Raw genomic sequence first — 19676 nt, forward strand, 5'->3', positions numbered from 1 at the left:
TGACAAGTTATCACTTAGCTTCCTCTCTCCCAGAAACAAAAATGCAATCAACATATAACCCCTCCCATCAAAACCTGTACTTTATGAATATGAGCAAAGAAAGTGGGCTGGGTATTTTCATAAAATAAACTCAATGGATTTGCCAATTTATTCCAATGACCATTTGTGTGCCAAAGTGCTTTGCCTATAACTTCATTTGCCGCGTTGCAACTGGAAACCCCACCCCGAAAATATGTTGAATGTTGAATGCACCGGCGATGTCAAGTCTCATTACCATTTGGCCATTGGACTTCACCTTGTCCCACTGCCCCGCCGGCTCATCGGGTTGTTAGCCGTCTTGCCAATCCATTTGGAATGCCATTTAGGCCAAAAAGACAATATGGCACAAGACCGCTTGGCTGACAGTTTGACCAGGCGGCAACAATTGACCGATTTCCATTTTGCGGCGGCCTCTCCGCCTCTCAAACCTCCAATCTCTATTTTCCAGCTGCAATCCTCAGCATTCAAAACATCCCACTCCTGGGTTTCGCCTGTTCCGCCAGCCAACTGATAACTGAATGAGACGTTGGCCAACACCAACATGCAACATGCAACACACAGAGAGAAACAGCTGCTAATTTAAAGATTTTTAATTCTGGTTTTGTTTTTAATAAATTATTTTATTTATTAATTTTAACTACGAACCAAATTGTTTTGCTAATATTTGTTTTTAAAATATTATTATTTACCACAATGCATTTAGATCACCGAATAAATCACATCACTTTTTTTGTATCCATTAAATATAATAATCATTTTCTATGATGGGAACTAGTTCTTTGTTTTAAACTTAATTTCTTTCAGTGCATCAACTCGGTTTGGCCTGCTCCTAGTAGTCAGTGACCTAGAATGCAGACTTGGCTTTAACTTGAGACGAAGACGAAGACTCAGCCTCAGCTTCAGACTAAGATTCAGATTCAGCTTTAGCTTTGGCTTTTACTGTTGTCTTCTTGTCTCTGACGTTCCGTTGTTGCTGTTCTGCAAGCTGTTGCAAGTTGTTGTTGCTGCTGCTGCTGTGCATGTTGCCCATGTTGTTGCTGTGGCCCCTGTTTTTGTACCCTCTAAAAAGGGTCTTCCAATCTGACTATGCTTTTTTAACATTTGATAATTTTTTTCAATTTAATTTCTTAATTTTCAAAGTTGATTTATTTTCTAATAATCAACATAAAATATTTTAAGGTGGGACACATTTGTGGGAACTTTTTATGTTATCTATTTCAAAGTTTTCCAAAACTTGGATTAAAGTATTTTAAATATTTTTGGAATTTTTGTACAACACTGTTTGTAATAAATCCCTAAACTAATAGGTTCGGAACTTAGATGTCCAGGGTATTACAAACTTTGGTCAATGGTGTTCTGTTCTAGGTTTTTGTGTCGCTGTCGTCGCTTGCAGCGTTTTAGTTTGGTTTGGGCCAACTCTTCGGTTACCAATACCGTTTCGGCCAACAAAAACTAAAAAAAAACGCGGCAGCAGCTCGCCAACTTATTAGCATAATCTCAGGCATCGCCAGCCGTCGTCTCTCTCCGCTGGGTTTCTCATTATGCCTGCAGTTTTTGGAGTCTTTTCGGTCTTCGGTCAGCAGTAGTAGTAGTTTCCAAGTCGAGGTCTTGGCCAGGGTCTTAGCCAGAATCTTAGTCGCCGTCTTAGCCTTACTCTGACTGACTGGCAGCTCATCATCGGCGGCATCAATTCGCCGTTTGCTGCCTCGCCGGTTGGCGTGTGAATGCGAACTGTCAAGCACTGGGAGAAATCTGCACTAAAAACTATAGATTCTACGCATCCATGTTTTGCACCTTTTCACTTTAGTTAAAAACATATAGCTGATAACTGCAAGCGTATAAGAAATTAACTATGTTCAAAGTAAATTTATGGTATTGCTGGTCAATTCGAAATAGAGCGAGCATATCGAATTGAGCTGCCCGCATATCAAGTCAAATATTTCTCTTCTAGAATTTTTCCAAGTTTATTTCTCTCAGTGTGCTTGCATGTTTGGCATTCCTGTGCCAGTGCAACGCAGTCCCAGGCCAAACAAAATTAGAAGCGACTGGGCTGGGATTCTTCAGCTGGCACTCTTCTCTCTGCGCAAGATTTGGCATAATTTCTGACTTTATGGCAGACTGTCTTCAGTCTTCTGATGTCAGATAACGGCATTTATAACCTTTTCATTAGTTTTTGATTTGAAACTCAAATTTGTCTGCGATTCTTAGGCGATTCTCCCCCGATTTCCCGCAATTCTTTGACTGTTTCTTTCTTTCTTTCCGCCTTGGCTTTTGCCAAATCTTTTTTTGACCATGTTTAGTCGACTAATTTCGAATGAGGGCGGCATCTTTTTGCCAATTCTCGACTAATTTCGAGTGCAAACAAATCTGTATTGGGATCACCAGCGATGACGAAAGTCAACAATTGACGATGACTCTACAACTCAATTGAGTCCAAGAAGCGAGAATTGAGAATTGCGAATCATGTGGGAAGCCCTCGAAGTGTGGCAGTCTTCTAAGAATGCGAACTAATAGCAGATTTTGTTTCTAGTCGATCTAGTACAAGTACAATTGGAAGGGGAGCACTGGGCTGGAATCCCAATAAGAATTAGACTAGTAATAGCTTCAGTTCAAATTAATTAATAGCATTAAAAACTATATTGATCAAATATTTTATAATTTCCAATATTGTTATTTGTGAAATTACAGAGCAGCAGAAAAACTTGTTCATTCCGTAATTCCGATTGAATAATGAAAACAAAGAAAACCCAATCAGTCAACAGTCAATCAAAGAGTTTTCATTGCTGCTTTTCTCAAAGGGAGAAGAGTGCGAAACCCTCGCTTTTTACCCGTCTGTCATTCATTCTGTCAAAGGTATGAATAAAAAAAAAAAACGCCATGAAGATTTCACTGGCCAATGAAAACGAAAACGAAATTAATTTCACAATTGTGGCAATTAAACGCAAAATAAATGCGGTCTTAAGATGCAGTAAAACCTCGCTACCCTTTTTTCTACACAGAAAGAAATCTTGTTATACGATTTTTGAAAAAGTTACCAGATATGAGTTTAAAATTTTTCGAAAAATAAATGTAATATTATTGAAATAACAAAATACTTAATAATAAGTTGAAAATACATTAAAGATTATTTACTCGTCAAACGGTTTTGCAAAATACAACCTTTTTTATACGTGTATTATCTCTCTTCCGAAGAAAGCCGAAAAGAATGCGGGAAGCAGAGGAAACTTGGTAATGATCTACGCACTTTTCATTGCGGACAGTGCGTGTATGTCCCTGCTTTTGGGTCTTCTTTATTTTTAGCTTTTCATTATATACCCTAACTTTATGAAAAGTTGATGGGCTGTAAAGTACGACATTTTTAATCATAAGGATGAAGAAATATGGTAGAAGAATGTAATGTTTGTAATATTACAACATCATTGAAACTGAAGCTATGTTTAAAACTTAAAATTGTTTAAATTTTGCTTCACTAATGATTTCCAATTCTACATTTTTGAATTATTAGAAAAGTTTACCCAGAATTCCTGGAAGGCATCTAAAGATCATCCGAAATTCGGTATTCTAAGAGGGCGTTAGGCATTTCCAGTTGATGCAAGTAAAATTGCTCGCTTTTTGTGGCTGTGGGCCCCCTTTGTAGACTTAGTGGCATTGAAGGAAATTTCACTTTGAAGAAAGGGCACACGCCGCTCTTCCGACTTGGATTCGAACTCGGACTTCTCTTATACGTTAGTTATTTTTCTATTACGCCTTTCTTTTCGAAGCTTCTCCGCTTTTGACAATTATTTCTTTCTTAATTTTTTGTTTGTGTTAACTTGATTTTATTTTAATGTCTGGCGTGTTTACCTGCTTTCTTGTTATGGTCATCGTCGCCACCATTGAGACTTGAATCTAATGGGTTTTACTTTCATTGCGGCCAAATGCCGAAAATAACTTCTGGTTCCCCCAGCTGATTTCACTCGAGTATTTGGCTCTTTTGGACCTTTGGTCATCTTGGTCTTGGTCTTGGTCTTTCTTCGCCTGAGATAATCTCTTTACCTATTTTTCGAAGAGCCAACCCAAAAGCAGAAGCTTCAGGAAAGGCCATTGATTTATGACTCGCAGCCCAGTTGGAATTCTCAAAAGAAAAGTTCAAAATCAATGGGTGAAAGTGCCAGCAGAAGTTAGCTAGACAAATGAAGATTCTGTTCTGTAATGCAAATGAGTTTAAATACCAAATTAATAGAGCTTTTGATCTTAGTCAAGTCCAGTTTAGTTTAGTTCGGTTTCTCCCCCCCTCCAAATGGACAGCTCGACTTGACTTTTCTGCCCTGTAATGGCTTCTAAGTAATGCCACAACTCTGGTTTCTGGTTCTGGATTCTGATTCTCCGATTCTGAACACCGGAAATGCGAGAACGAACCACAAAAGACAAAAGACGGCAAAACGAAAAAAAAACAAAATAACAAAACGAAACGAAGCTATAAATCCAAAGAGCGCGGCAAAACGTCGGTGAAGAAAGTGAGAACAGTTATGTAGTGTAACCGATGCCGTTAGATAGCTCCGAACTCCCCAACTCTGATTCAGATCCAGAACCAAAATCCCACAAAATAATAGAAAAAAAAAGAGAACAAATGGGGAAAAGACAAAGGAACGAAACGCAAAGACAAAAAGCCAAATCTTTGGGCGATCTGTTTTTTTTTTTTTTTTGTTTTTCGGCTGGCGAAAAACTTTCTTTCTCAAAAGGAAATGCAAGAAAAACGATTCTCGTAACGGGTCCATGGGTCCACCAATTCTTCTCCCCCAAATCCCCCGAAAACCCCTAGCGGAGATGGAGATTCTCTTCCACGAACCGCATTTGTCGCCATCGGCTCTCGGATTCGATCTCTTGGACCTGAGGAGACCATCTCCATCTCCATCCCCCAAACTCCGCTAAACGATCTCGTCTTCCACCTTTTTGCCGAGGCTGTGAAAAATAGTTTTCGATTTTCGTTATGGTTTCTGTTTCTCCTGTGGCCATGGGGGCTTTACCGGATCCAAGGATCGATCAGACTGGACGAAACGTAGATTTTAGAAAGAATAGGATACAAAATATTCTACTCTTATTGTTTTAAATACCGAATATTACATTTTGTCAGTTATTTTAAATATAGCTTAAAAAAATAGCGACAGTTTGCTATTTCTCGATATTTAAATTGTGTTTTCCCTCAAGACATCGAAATTATCGAGTCGATATTGACCAAATATCGAAAATATCGATAATTTTAAAACATTACTTTGAAAGGACAGTCGAATCCAATCCACACAAAATGATGTTATGATCAATCTTTTTAAGACAATATAAAATATAAATGTAAAATAATATTAAGTAATTTTTTATAATTTAAAAAAAAGCTTTAAGGATTTTTTATTAAGTTAATAGCAGCTTAAAAATTCATTTGAAACCACAGTTAAAAACCTGATAAATCCGGTGATCCTTTTAAAAAGAAAATGTGTTGGATATGCGAGGTATCCTCCCAGTCCGTCTGAAGTCTATAGAAAATGGCAACAAAGTGCCCGTTCTTCTCCTGCAACTTCTGCCTCCGAAACTCGATTGATGGCTGACGGGCTCACGTCATCGACTCACGTTTTATGTTGTGCCTTGCGCTTTTTTTTTTTTTTTGCATGATTTGAGTGCATTCCGTTAAATAGATTTTCCCAACATCACATTTCACCCACTTGGAGAACGAGGAATGGGCACAAGCTAGGCTAAGCTGGCTGGTTGGCTGGCTGGCTGGAATTGGGAATAAAGCCGCGAGATGCGAGATGGATGTGTTTCTGGTCAGCATTCGGCGAAAGAAAGTGATTTCTGATAATTGGGGATGATAGATCGCAGATCGCAGTTTGTAGATCCGATCCGATTCGATCCCATCCCAGAGATCTCGGATCTCGGATCTCGAATCTCAGGATCTCGGTGAGTGAAAGCCACCGCAGGGCGGCACGACGATGTGTTCTAACCCTATGGAGGCGACCTCAGTTGTCTCTGCTCCACTTGGGAAAGTGTAGCCAGGCCGCGAGCTCCACACGCATGAGCAGCTAAACCATAATTTGCTCGGGCTCTAAGCATTTCATTAATGGAAATGGCAACGGAGAATTGAATAGAATGGAGGCAATGGAGCCAAGGAGCTGCACAGGAATAAGTTTTAAATATAAGTTTTCATATCTATTTGATGGGAGAATATACTGAGGCCCAGTTTAAAGGTGCTAGGTTCGAACCCCACTGGTGATATATAAAGTTTTTTTTGTTCTTATATTTTAAGGAAACCCTGATTATATTTACAATATTTTTTGGTTACTTTTGTTTTAGTTTACCCACTTTAAAATATATATACAAACGTATCTTTTTTTCTGTGTGTGTAGGCGGATGAACCCCAGCGAAGCGAGCGAATTTCGTATTTGTGGTTAGTGACTCTCTCTCTTGACAATGACAGTTAGATGCATTCCATTTGAGGAGGAGGCCCACCGACCGACCCAAGATTCTTTGCGGTTTCAGCTTACATACCATATACCATACCGCACCACAAAGAACAGACATTATCAGAACGAGAACCCAGAGATGAATCCATTTGGCTTCGCCTCGGAATCACTGGCATTACGTAAACATCGAAATTGTGTGCTGTGCAACTGTTGTCTCCATGCTATAAGAAGAAAAAAAAAAAGAAAAGGTCTATCCCGACAATTTTCTTGGGTCTTGAGTCGAAACTCGTCGCGATCTGCGATAAATGACTGGAAGACTGGTAGAGGGAAATAAAGACAACACTCTGGAGAACTCTGGAGCATGAAGATGGAGGCGGTGATGGAGATGGAGACATCCCTTCCATTTCCTGTCCTCCAATCCGAGCACAAGTGTTTATGAACTGTTAGAGTTAACTAACTAAATCGGAGCAATAACACTTGAAGATCAGCGATGATGGCAGTGCTTCTTCCATCAATTTACCGACTCAACGAAGGTTGAAGAACTTAAGCACAAACCTAAAACCCAAACCCTGCTCTTTTCGGCCAGACCTTCTACGGTTGCTCCAGTTTTCATTCTTTTAGGGACTTTGGACCACGGAATCATCAATCATGTCGGCCATGATCCATTAGGATCCTAACATGGCTTCAGTTCAATGCAATTTGTCCATATTTGCTGCAGCCAAGCCCCATATACCCATTCCAAAACCCCACAAACTCCCGATTCCGATTCCCCGCCTCCAAGTTGGTAACTAAATATGGCAAAAACACCAATTGGTGTCGACAGCTCTTGGCCATTCTTCGCCTTTTGTATCTGGCTGGAATTGACACCGCCCAGGGGGAGTAAATGGGGGGGGGTTCTCTATAGGTATTGTTCGGATGCAGATGCTCCTACTGACACAGATTCACAATGGATACAGGCCCTTCAAAAAAAAGGGGAGATACAACACGAAAAAACGCAGGGAATGGGGCAGCGGTATCCAAATGAACTGGGAGATATTTTTTAAGATAAGCTAAAGAACACTAATAAAACAGTGGAAATAAGGGTCCTTACCCAAACTAAAACCCATTCATTATGATCGTATTTTCCACAAAAATCACTTAAGAAAAACTTCTTAACTACCTTTACTTTCACAAAAAAGGGTAAAAGGTATCTATGAAAATGAGAAAATGAAGTATTAAGTATGGCTTTTAGCCAAGAGATTCAATCAAGAGTTTAGTTAATGAGGCTACAATTTTCCTAAACGAAATGCAGTTGGCATAAATACATATAATGGCCAAATGTGTTCGTTCTCATGTTTCTATTTATTTTCCGAGTTCCAGTGCTTGAGTTTGACCGACTTCTCCACTTTGCAGACTTTTTGCCGAGGGTTCAAATCTTCTTTGAATCACCCCGAGAGCCCCATCTTTGCATCTTTCCAGAGGTTATTACCGATGATTGGGCCACGACAAGAGGTGGCATGTTGCATCTGCCTGCCGAGCTTGTGGCAGATGCTAATGCACTCCACTTTGACTTCCATTTGCCTAACTGTTGCAAGCAAAACGCAACCAGAACTGGGTCATCGTCGTCATCATTGTTGATTAGATTAGAGTGTGTGCAGAGTGTTGAGGAAGGAAGGGGTATTGTATAGGTATAGCCCATGTGATTTCGATTCCCCTTCGGGTGTCACATTTAGCCAGCGTCGGAATTGGAGCAAATATGCGCATCAGGGCATCCAGACTGCCACCTAACCCCCTGATCCCATAAGTTTTCCGCTTCTGCAAAGCACTGAGGGAAAAAATTTGCACCTTCCTAAAGAGAAAAATAATATAAATATAATATAAATAAATCTATACTAATATATAAAGGAGTACCCAAAAAAAAGGCAAGTAGTTTCTGCAACCTAAACGAATTGATATAAAAATCTAAAAAAAATAATAGAAATTAGGAAATAATATAAACTAAAAAAAGACGCTTGATTTAAAATTAAAGAGTACTAAAAAATATATATTTTCGAAATTTTAGTCTCATTTCTTTCAAAAAATTAATTATTTTTGTTGACACTTTTTCCCTCCGTGTAGCTTTAGCCATCTCTCGATCTTATTATGCGCGCTCGTATTATAACGGTCCGCAATTACCATTCACCGCTACGCTACCAACGCGAGCAGCTCGAGCAGCGCCCGCTGCTAATGTGGATCGTTCGTGGATGGTCCGTAGTCGTAGTAGTAACCCCCTTAAGCCCCTTGCAGACCCCATAAGCCCCCCAAAACCGCCCCCTCGGAACCTCAGAGCCTCAGAACCTCGAAACCTCGGGCTGTTTGCCAGCACGTAATTAGTCATTTTCCTGGAGCACCTCCCGCACCATTGTTGTCAAGAGTCTCTGCTAACTTGGCTTAGTGTCGTTGTTCTCGTTTTAATATTATGTGTATTATTATTATCTCGTTGCCTGGCTTTGTTTTAGTTGAAGTCCCCCCCTTTCTGCTTCTTCACACGCCCCCAGAGATATTCACTGAGAGAAAAGTTATGTTTAAGGTGTTTTAGATTACTTTTTCACACAGAAAAAATATAATTTCTACCTTATTTCATATCAACATCATATCAATTTAATTTTTGGATTTCCCTTGTTTTTCTCAGTGTTCAGTTTCGGAGGAGCTGGCAGGGCAGCATCTTCGGAAACCGCAACTAAAACAGTTGTGGGTCTCAATTGGCTCAATTGCAGTCTTCAAGCGTGACAGAAATGGAGCAAAAAACTACACGGGACAAAATGAGACAAAGGTGGAAATGGGGGTGGAGTTGGGAATTTTTAGGTTGGCGACTCCAGCAGTTCAAAAAAGAAGGCAAGGAAGTGCTGATGTTGCGGACTTTTGGAGGCGTGACGACGTAGCACTGACATTCGCCGTTGCCCATTTTTGGCCCCTGATGAAATCATTCTAAATAGTTAGCCGGGCCAAGATCGAAAGAGACAAGCGCGAATTTAAGCTGGCCAACGGAAAATGTGGGGAGAACTTAATGGAGATGGAATGCATTTACATAATTGATTCATTTGGGCGAGATGTACTCTTTAAGGTGAACTAAAGAATTAGTTTCAGTCAAAAAGCTGCCAGCTAATCACATGGAAAATATTTTCTTCCAGACAATATCAATATTCATGATAAGATCATTAATCAAGATTGAAATGAAGAGAGCGATTAATCATCAAATGACTGTATAATTAAGATTTTGTCAGGGTAATCGATAACTAATCGAATTACCCTTCCTTTTCAGTGATTTCAACCAGTTATCCAAGGAACCACTGGATTGTCTCACCTCCATATCGGTAGATCGACATCTCGGGAACATCCTGCTCAAAGTCACAGAGTCACCTTCGAAACGATAACGAAACCGGAACCGGATTCCATCTGGATGATGATGATTATGATGATGATGATGATGGCCAGGCCAAGAAGACCAGAGGCTGATGTGAGATGTGAGCAAAAAAGAAAAACATTTAGCACAGTAGTCGCAGAAGCAGAAGCCGAAGCGATCTGGTTGCATTTGCCAAAGGTTTGATGAACCCCGTCAGATAATTTGCATTGGCATTGGATTCTAGTCGGTTGCGGAATAAATTGAAATGCGAAAGGCGAGCGAGTGAGAGTCGAAGAGTCAGTCAAGGAAATCATTTTGCACACTCGACTGGGGACAGTGGTGGCAAGATAATCGAGGTACTTGTACCTAAAATGTATTTTTTTACTGATATTTATTCATAATAATAAGCTAACCTCTATACTAGAATATTTAAAAATATTTTGTAGAGTACAAAATATTTTATTTATGTACTAATCTTGAAAATGATTCCATCTTGCCTAGGTACAAACTATAGAACAACACTGATAGACTTGAGGCTTTGATTGCGGTTAGCAAATGGAAAGCAGTTCTCAGATTCAGATTCAGATTCAGACTAAGATTCCGATTGAGATTCCGATTACTCGTGTCTGCTCATTTGTCGCTTGGCTGATGATGGCTGTGATCTGTGATTTCCAGTCTTCAGTTCTCTAGTCTGGTCTGGTCTTCGCACTTCGGTCTTGGGATCTCAAATCTGGGCATCAATTTAATGTCTGCATTTTCAGCGCAGTCATTCCAGATCCTGGCCCCGGGCTTTTTGAGTGGGCTTTCTGGATTTCTGGCTGACTTTCTGGTTGGCCAGCAGCACACCAATGATGCGGGTGCAAAGCAGCCCAACCTGCATGTCTGTCCAGAAACTCCAACGCCTTCTGCGGGTTGGGAGATCCATAAAACTCATCCTCATCCAGCACTCCATCGGTTCTCCAGCTGTATAAACTCTGGTGCACTCTCAAAAAAATAGTTGGGATTATCCCAACAAATCCAGAAACAACAAATTACATTATAGGAATTTTTCATGACTTAAGAATTCGCGTTTTTATGATTTAAAATACTAAAAATATCAAATAAAATTTTAATTAAAATTCAAAACGCCTAGTTTTAATATTATTAAGAAATTACACTAAATAGGAGTTTTTCATGACTTAAGAATTCGCGTTTTTATGATTTAAAATGCTTAAAATATCAAATAAAATTTTAATTAAAATTCCAATCGCCTTGTTTAAATATTATTAAGAAATTATACTAAATAGGAGTTTTTCATGACTTAAGAATTCGCGTTTTTATAATTTAAAATGCCCAAAATATCAAATAACGCCTATTTTTAATATTATTAAGAAATATCTATATATATTACACTAAATTAAGGTAGATTCGACTTTTTTGCAAGTGCATGCACCAGCCCATTCAGTCCGCGTCTAAGCTTTCAACACTTCGACGCTGGCTGACAGATTTCCATCAGCAAGTTCATCAATTTTAGAAATTGAAAAACCCAAAGGAGGCGACGACGACTACGTTGCAGATGGTAGATAGCCAGAAATGGCTGGAGAATGAATCTCAGGGCCCAGGCCATCATGAGATATAATTTCTGGCCTAATGAAGCATAAAAGTGGCCGCCCGGCGAATTCTTTCGATTGTGAAAGTCTCGCCAAGTCGGAAAGTCGGAAAATCGGAGAGTTGGAAAAACCGCAGATGGGCAAGTCTCAATCTCAGATGGATTCCCATGATTCTAGGCAAATTAGACAAGAGGAAAACCCCGACCCCTGACCCCAAACTGAACTTGATTTGACCCCCCGCCTGGTTTTGACCCCTAAAAAACAGCCTTGAACTTCGAACACTCCGCAGCCAATTCGCTTATGACAGTTCGAGTTAAGCAACACATCAAAATCAAAAGGCTCTTCAAATTATATGTCTGTCTAGATGTGATTTGATTGATTCTGATTTCTGTTTTCAGTTTTCTGTTTTCAGCCTAGCCAGCTAGCGAGCTCTTCACATTTCCATTAGGAATGCATTCTGGTTAGCAGACAGGCAGAGAACTTTGCCACCATTAAAGCTAATCAATTTCAACCACTGGCCGTCCATCAAAATTTGTAACAAGCCCCGCGGGGCGTTTGCACAGCAGATGAAGATCAGGGATCACTTGGCTGGTTTGTGGGTTGCTTGTTTGGTCGGTTGGTCGCTTGGTGTTGGCCAGCGAAAAATAAACAGCAGGAAAAATGCAGCAGGAGAAGCTCTGGTAGAGCTCTACTGTGTGATCTCCATTTGACATGGCCTGATGCTCGAAATGATTAACATGTTGCACTCCTGGTAGCCGCCGAACACGAGAGGATGGAGGATAAATGGCATGGTTAGCTGGGTTAGCTGGGTTACCTCAGTTACCTCGGTTAGCTGGAAGCCAAGGGGGCTGGCCACTTGGCGTGACGAAAGCAGTCAATCAACAGAAGGATCAACATGGGTCCAGTCCAGGCTCTCGCATCCTTCGGGCTTCTCTTGGATAATTTCCATTGGCAAATGTGTTTGCACTCAAGTAGATGGCTTACAAAGTGTTTGGGGCAGGTGGATGGGTCATTAGACCCGACCCTTTAAGCTAATAGTGGTGGAACATCGGTTGCAGTTTGCATGCAACATTAAGGAAGGAAAGAAAAGATAATGATGCTCAAGAGTTCGCGTCATATTCTACCAAAAGTTATAACATCATTTCAGCTTAAAAAACTCTAGAAAGGGCTTTCTTTATAAAATTGGGCGAATTTGCATAATTTTTAATTATTCATTTACATTTAAAAGTGAAATTTTAGATATATAAATGATGCTCAAGAATTCGCGTAATATTGTACTTAAGGATTATCCCTTAAAAAGGATTTTCTTTATTAAATTGCAATAATTTACATAATTTTGCATTATTAAAACTGAAATTTAAAACTGAAATTAAAGATCGAAAATAAAATGATGCTCAAGAATTCGCGTAATTTTGTACTCAAAGATTTCCCAGATTCTTACAGCTTTCGTAGTCATTCCTTTCCAAATTAAACAGTTTTTAGCCCTTTATTACAATCTGCATAGTTTAAGCTTCAAATCCAATGATTTGTGGCCATAAAATCAAACTAATTTGCGTAACCGCGAGGCCATTCGTTCGGCAAGGCATGAGCTTATAAGTTATATAGCTGAAGTCTAGTACCAGACCAATGGATTTGTCACACATCATTTGGGAAAAATGGACTTGCGCTTGGACTGCAATCCGAGAGCAACGGAAAGTCAACGGATATGTCAACGCTGATGGATCCCCAGGCTCATTAAGCCAGGCTCTCCAGCCGAAGAATGTCGGCGGTCTTTGGGGCTTTGGGGCACCTTTTGCCGAGTGCGGTTTTGACCAGCACCAGCACGAATATTCAATTAAGGCAAATTACAAACTTTAGAGCAGGAAAGTGATTCGCCGGGGCAGCCGAAGCAACCGACGTAGCCAAAAGCCGCATCAGAATGCCCGCCAGCGGCAATTTGCACACTTATCGAGGACCCGGGGCTACGAGGCCCCAAGATTGCGATTGCTATTGCGACCGAGTTGAGTTGTCAAAAGGTTGAAATTAGCCTTGACCCCTTGGCTGATGGCTAATGGCTGATGGGCTGACGGCTAATGGAGATGCCCAGTAACAGTAATAGTACGAGTATTACACAGAGAAATAAGGACTATATCGAAAATATTAAAAATTATATACCGACAAAACTTTTATTCTCTATAAATTCTTAAGATATTTCGTATATGCTTCCTTAGTATTTTGAGTTATGCTTTAGAGGAGTTTATATATAGTCCTATATCGATAATATCAAAAATATCTAAGCTATTCTAAATACTTCAAGTATTTAATATAGCTTTAGTACAATTCAAGGGAAGTTTTATATAAAAGACTATATCGATAATATCCAAAATATTGAATGTTTATAATCTAATCTAAAACAAGAACATTTGGTGACTCTACAGTTTTATTAGTTTGAGTTCTTCATTGATCCCTAATATTTTTACCAGAGTTTAATAATGTTTTCTTTCTGTGCATCACCGTTTGCCATCCCACATCCTTGACTCTAAAACGCCGAGAACGCGGAAAATCAGGCATGTCCAATCCAAGTCCAATTAGTGGGTTGAGACACGCGGCCTAACAAGATCGTCCGATTGTCTCGCCAATGACAAGAACAAAACAACAGAACCGCTTGGGTAAGATAATAGAATAGAATAGAATGGGAACACAGGAATGGGATTATGATTAAGTGCGTCCACGTTCCATGTGACGCGCTCCAAGCTCCCAACTCCCAACTTCCAGCTCCCAGTTTTCCTCACAACTCACAAATGAAAGTTACCTTGACGAATGACCCATTTAGCCACAATACCAAAAAGGGTCAAAGATAAATGCGGAGGCACGAGTGCAAAGACCCAGAGCATTGGGCCGCTCGTTTTATTTCAAATTAAATTATTATTTTCCTCTCTTGTTTACTTAAGTCTGTGTTCTGTGGGGCCAATTATGTCTTTATGGGCATAAGTAGAACCCCCGAGCAAGAAGCCGAGAAACCAAAAACGAAAAACGAAAAACCAAACCGAACCAGACCGAATCGAAGAGCTCGAGGGTTTGCCCCGCATAATTGCATAAAGCCAAGATCAGGGTAAATCGGTAAATCGGTGAATCGAAAATGGCTATGGCTCTGGGTTTTCCACTTTCGAGTTGAGAAGATAACACACACACAAACCACATTCAATCGATTCCCAGTTTTGGGCCATGTAATTATATAAATTAAAGAGCATTTAGAAAATTTAGCAGTTCTAATGACCTACAAAGCTACAAATTGTGAATGCCCGAGAGAGAGACCAATAGATATTTATCTACGATCGATAGGTGACTAGGTAATGCGCCCCGAGTTCTGAGTTCCATTTATGGCAATTGGTTCGAAATGATGGGAAATCGGCAATAAAGCAATCACTGTAAATTACAAGCTTCTGTTGAAAACGAAAACTGAAAACGGAAAACTATCCTAAATCGATTTTGGATTGCTAGAACCTGTGCGCCGGAGGAGAAAGTCTATCTGTATTGTGTGTAGCATTTTGAAAGTCTCCCCCCAATTTAAATGGTTAACCAGACTTGGCTAGTGTGTCAAAGAGTCCCAGAGTTCGAGTACCTAAATTATAGCAACTCCTGCACTAAACTTGTGATTTATCCACCGATCTCCGAACTCTGCGAATGATTATACAATCCCATAGCCCTTTCCTAAAAACGATTACAAATGGTTCTCTCATAAATCGCAACGCCAGCATCGACAGCTCTGCAAGTTATGGGTCCCTGGAACACCTGTGACCCCCAACGAAGATCGCGCTGACCATTCGAATCCGAAGAGGAATCGCACATGCAGATGATACAAATGACCGGCGCAGCTGGACGATCTCCTAACGAACTGGGCATTGGGATTGGGGAATGAGAATGGGAATGGGAGAACCTCTTCCTAGCCCGTTACCTTTACCAAATTCGGAGCCCTGGGTTCCGTCCAATTGACGAATTGAGCCAACCATCAAACGGAAAAGTAGCGAAGGCGGCACAGAAAGAAAATTTGGTCAGATTCATATAAGATTATATTTGATTTATTTTTAAACTTAAGATTACCGAAAGATTATCATAAGGTTAGTCCCTTTCCTATGGATTTAGAGGAGTTTATTTCTTGAAAATTAAGGGTTAGACCTTTTCCTACAGATTTAAAGGGGTTTATTCCTTGAAAGTTAATTGTAAAAAGATAATATTTGGTATAAACTGAAGGTTACCAAAAGATTAACTTAAGGTTAGAGCTTTTCCTTCTGATTGAGAGGAGTTTATACCTTAAAAGTTAATTGTAAAAATCGTAATACTTGGTTTATATCTCTTTTTTTGCTGTGCAATTACTTGGCCAACTGGATGGGCTAACTGGATTCTGGGATTCTGGGACTCTGGCATTCTCGATGGGCCATGGGAAAATGCAAATGACCGGGGACACAAGGCACATTAGCATATAGCATGCAACATACAGTCCCGATTATGGTTATATGATCAGCGGCGTCCGCACATGTTAACAATGTGGCTCGAGTTAACGGTTTCCCAAGCCCTTTTCCATCGAAAGGGAAATCCTTGGGTAAACCGCTTAGACTCAAGAAACGGTAGCTTGATCTCTGAGGCTCCACTGATGGATTCATTGACCTGGTAACCCTGGCAAAGCCAAATGGTGATCAGCCCATTGTCTTAGTTCTCCCGCTTCTGGGTCATCAACTATCAAAATATTTTCGCCATTAAGATCGGTGATTATATATTGTGCTCCGTTCTGTTCCGTTCCGTTCGCGGATACAACTGGAATTCCAGTTGTATTGCCCGAATCGCCTGCTCCGCACTCAAATAGATGGGCAAAGCTTCATTTGGCCTGATGATGATTACTCCACTCGCCAGATTTTCAGATTTCCAGATGCCACACGATTTTCTGGTCCTCGTCCACATTCGCTAATGTCTTCTGCCATACCGTTAGCAGTCGTTAGGCGCTAAAATCGTAATAAGTAAGCGAATTTCGCCAAAGCACTGAGAATTTGTCATCATTTACCTATCTGTATCTATGGCAGTGCCAAATGCAATTGGCAAATGCCTTCATTTTTGGTCTTAGGAAATTTCGAGCAATCTTCATAGTGGCAGAAGATTTTTTACGAAAAATGGTCAAAAAATAAAATGTCCAGCTTTAAATTCCAATCGATTGGAAATTTTATAACGAGTTCAGAAAGGTATGACAATCCATAGTTGGATCAATATTTCCATATTTTCGGTCAAAAAAGAATTATTTTTTGGTGGAAAATTGGGATCTGGATTTTTGGTAAAAATATGCATTTTTACATTTTGTTTTTTTGCTGTAACTTGGCTAAAAATGGTCCTACACCAAAAAGACACACTGTTTTAAGCAGATAACAAAATAATAAACAAATCCATACCACTTTCCGTGTGATTTTGGAAAAATAAAATTTTTGCCAATTTTCAATGGAACATGGAACATGGCGCATGGAACATGGAACATGGAACATGGAACATGGAACATGGAACATGGAACATGGAACATGGAACATGGAACATGGAACATGGAACATGGAACATGGAACATGGAACATGGAACATGGAACATGGAACATGGAACATGGAACATGGAACATGGAACATGGAACATGGAACATGGAACATGGAACATGGCACATGGAACATGGCACATGGAACATGGCACATGGAACATGGCACATGGAACATGGCACATGGAACATGGCACATGGAACATGGCACATGGAACATGGAACATGGAACATGGAACATGGAACATGGAACATGGCACATGGAACATGGAACATGGAACATGGAACATGGCACATGGAACATGGAACATGGAACATGGAACATGGCACATGGAACATGGCACATGGAACATGGAACATGGAACATGGCACATGGAACATGGAACATGGAACATGGAACATGGAACATGGAACATGGCACTTGGCACATGGAACATGGCACATGGAACATGGCACATGGAACATGGAACATGGAACATGGAACATGGAACATGGAACATGGAACATGGAACATGGCACATGGAACATGGAACATGGCACATGGAACATGGAACATGGAACATGGAACATGGAACATGGCACTTGGCACATGGAACATGGCACATGGAACATGGAACATGGAACATGGCACATGGAACATGGAACATGGAACATGGAACATGGAACATGGAACATGGAACATGGAACATGGAACATGGAACATGGAACATGGCACATGGAACATGGAACATGGAACATGGAACATGGAACATGGAACATGGAACATGGCACATGGAACATGGAACATGGAACATGGCACATGGAACATGGAACATGGAACATGGAACATGGCACTTGGCACATGGAACATGGCACATGGAACATGGCACATGGAACATGGCACATGGAACATGGCACATGGAACATGGCACATGGAACATGGAACATGGCACATGGCACATGGCACATGGCACATGGCACATGGCACATGGAACATGGAACATGGAACATGGAACATGGAACATGGAACATGGAACATGGAACATGGAACATGGAACATGGAACATGGAACATGGAACATGGCACATGGAACATGGAACATGGAACATGGAACATGGAACATGGCACATGGAACATGGCACATGGCACATGGAACATGGAACATGGAACATGGAACATGGAACATGGAACATGGAACATGGAACATGGAACATGGAACATGGCACATGGAACATGGAACATGGAACATGGAACATGGAACATGGAACATGGAACATGGCACATGGAACATGGAACATGGCACATGGAACATGGAACATGGAACATGGAACATGGCACTTGGCACATGGAACATGGCACATGGAACATGGCACATGGAACATGGCACATGGAACATGGCACATGGAACATGGCACATGGAACATGGAACATGGCACATGGCACATGGCACATGGCACATGGCACATGGCACATGGAACATGGAACATGGAACATGGAACATGGAACATGGAACATGGAACATGGAACATGGAACATGGAACATGGAACATGGAACATGGAACATGGAACATGGCACATGGAACATGGAACATGGAACATGGAACATGGCACATGGAACATGGCACATGGCACATGGAACATGGCACATGGAACATGGCACATGGCACATGGCACATGGCACATGGAACATGGAACATGGAACATGGAACATGGAACATGGAACATGGAACATGGAACATGGCACATGGAACATGGAACATGGCACATGGAACATGGCACATGGAACATGGAACATGGAACATGGCACATGGAACATGGAACATGGCACATGGAACATGGAACATGGAACATGGAACATGGAACATGGAACATGGCACATGGAACATGGCACATGGCACATGGAACATGGAACATGGCACATGGAACATGGCACATGGCACATGGCACATGGCACATGGAACATGGAACATGGAACATGGAACATGGAACATGGCACATGGCACATGGCACATGGAACATGGAACATGGAACATGGAACATGGAACATGGAACATGGCACATGGAACATGGAACATGGAACATGGAACATGGAACATGGAACATGGCACATGGAACATGGCACATGGCACATGGAACATGGCACATGGAACATGGCACATGGCACATGGCACATGGCACATGGAACATGGAACATGGAACATGGAACATGGAACATGGCACATGGAACATGGAACATGGCACATGGAACATGGCACATGGAACATGGAACATGGAACATGGAACATGGCACATGGAACATGGAACATGGAACATGGCACATGGAACATGGAACATGGAACATGGAACATGGAACATGGCACATGGAACATGGCACATGGCACATGGAACATGGAACATGGCACATGGAACATGGCACATGGCACATGGCACATGGCACATGGAACATGGAACATGGAACATGGAACATGGAACATGGAACATGGCACATGGAACATGGCACATGGAACATGGAACATGGAACATGGCACATGGAACATGGAACATGGCACATGGCACATGGCACATGGCACATGGAACATGGAACATGGCACATGGAACATGGAACATGGAACATGGAACATGGAACATGGAACATGGCACATGGAACATGGCACATGGAACATGGCACATGGAACATGGCACATGGAACATGGCACATGGCACATGGAACATGGCACATGGAACATGGCACATG

General features: G+C 41.0%; 1 protein-coding gene and 1 long non-coding RNA gene across 5 annotated transcripts in view; one reads left to right on the forward strand and one right to left on the reverse strand.

The window, feature by feature from the left end:
* The window catches only part of tyn (trynity), an 83350-nt gene that overhangs the window by 47255 nt on the left and 16419 nt on the right, over window positions 1-19676 (reverse strand). The gene's annotated exons all lie outside the window — the stretch shown is intronic.
* LOC138913823 (uncharacterized) lies at window positions 9237-10866 on the forward strand. 4 transcript variants are annotated; one of them, XR_011419684.1, is made up of 4 exons: window positions 9247-9552; window positions 9620-9691; window positions 9751-10187; window positions 10593-10866. It is a non-coding gene; the product is annotated as an uncharacterized lncRNA (long non-coding RNA). The 4 variants fall into 4 exon arrangements; XR_011419682.1 differs by lacking the exon at window positions 10593-10866 and adding an exon at window positions 10333-10574 and having other exon boundaries at window positions 9751-10204; XR_011419683.1 differs by lacking the exon at window positions 10593-10866 and adding an exon at window positions 10333-10574 and having other exon boundaries at window positions 9248-9552.

The sequence above is a fragment of the Drosophila takahashii genome, chromosome X, assembly GCF_030179915.1.
Source record: "Drosophila takahashii strain IR98-3 E-12201 chromosome X, DtakHiC1v2, whole genome shotgun sequence".
NCBI classification, from domain to species: domain Eukaryota; kingdom Metazoa; phylum Arthropoda; class Insecta; order Diptera; family Drosophilidae; genus Drosophila; species Drosophila takahashii.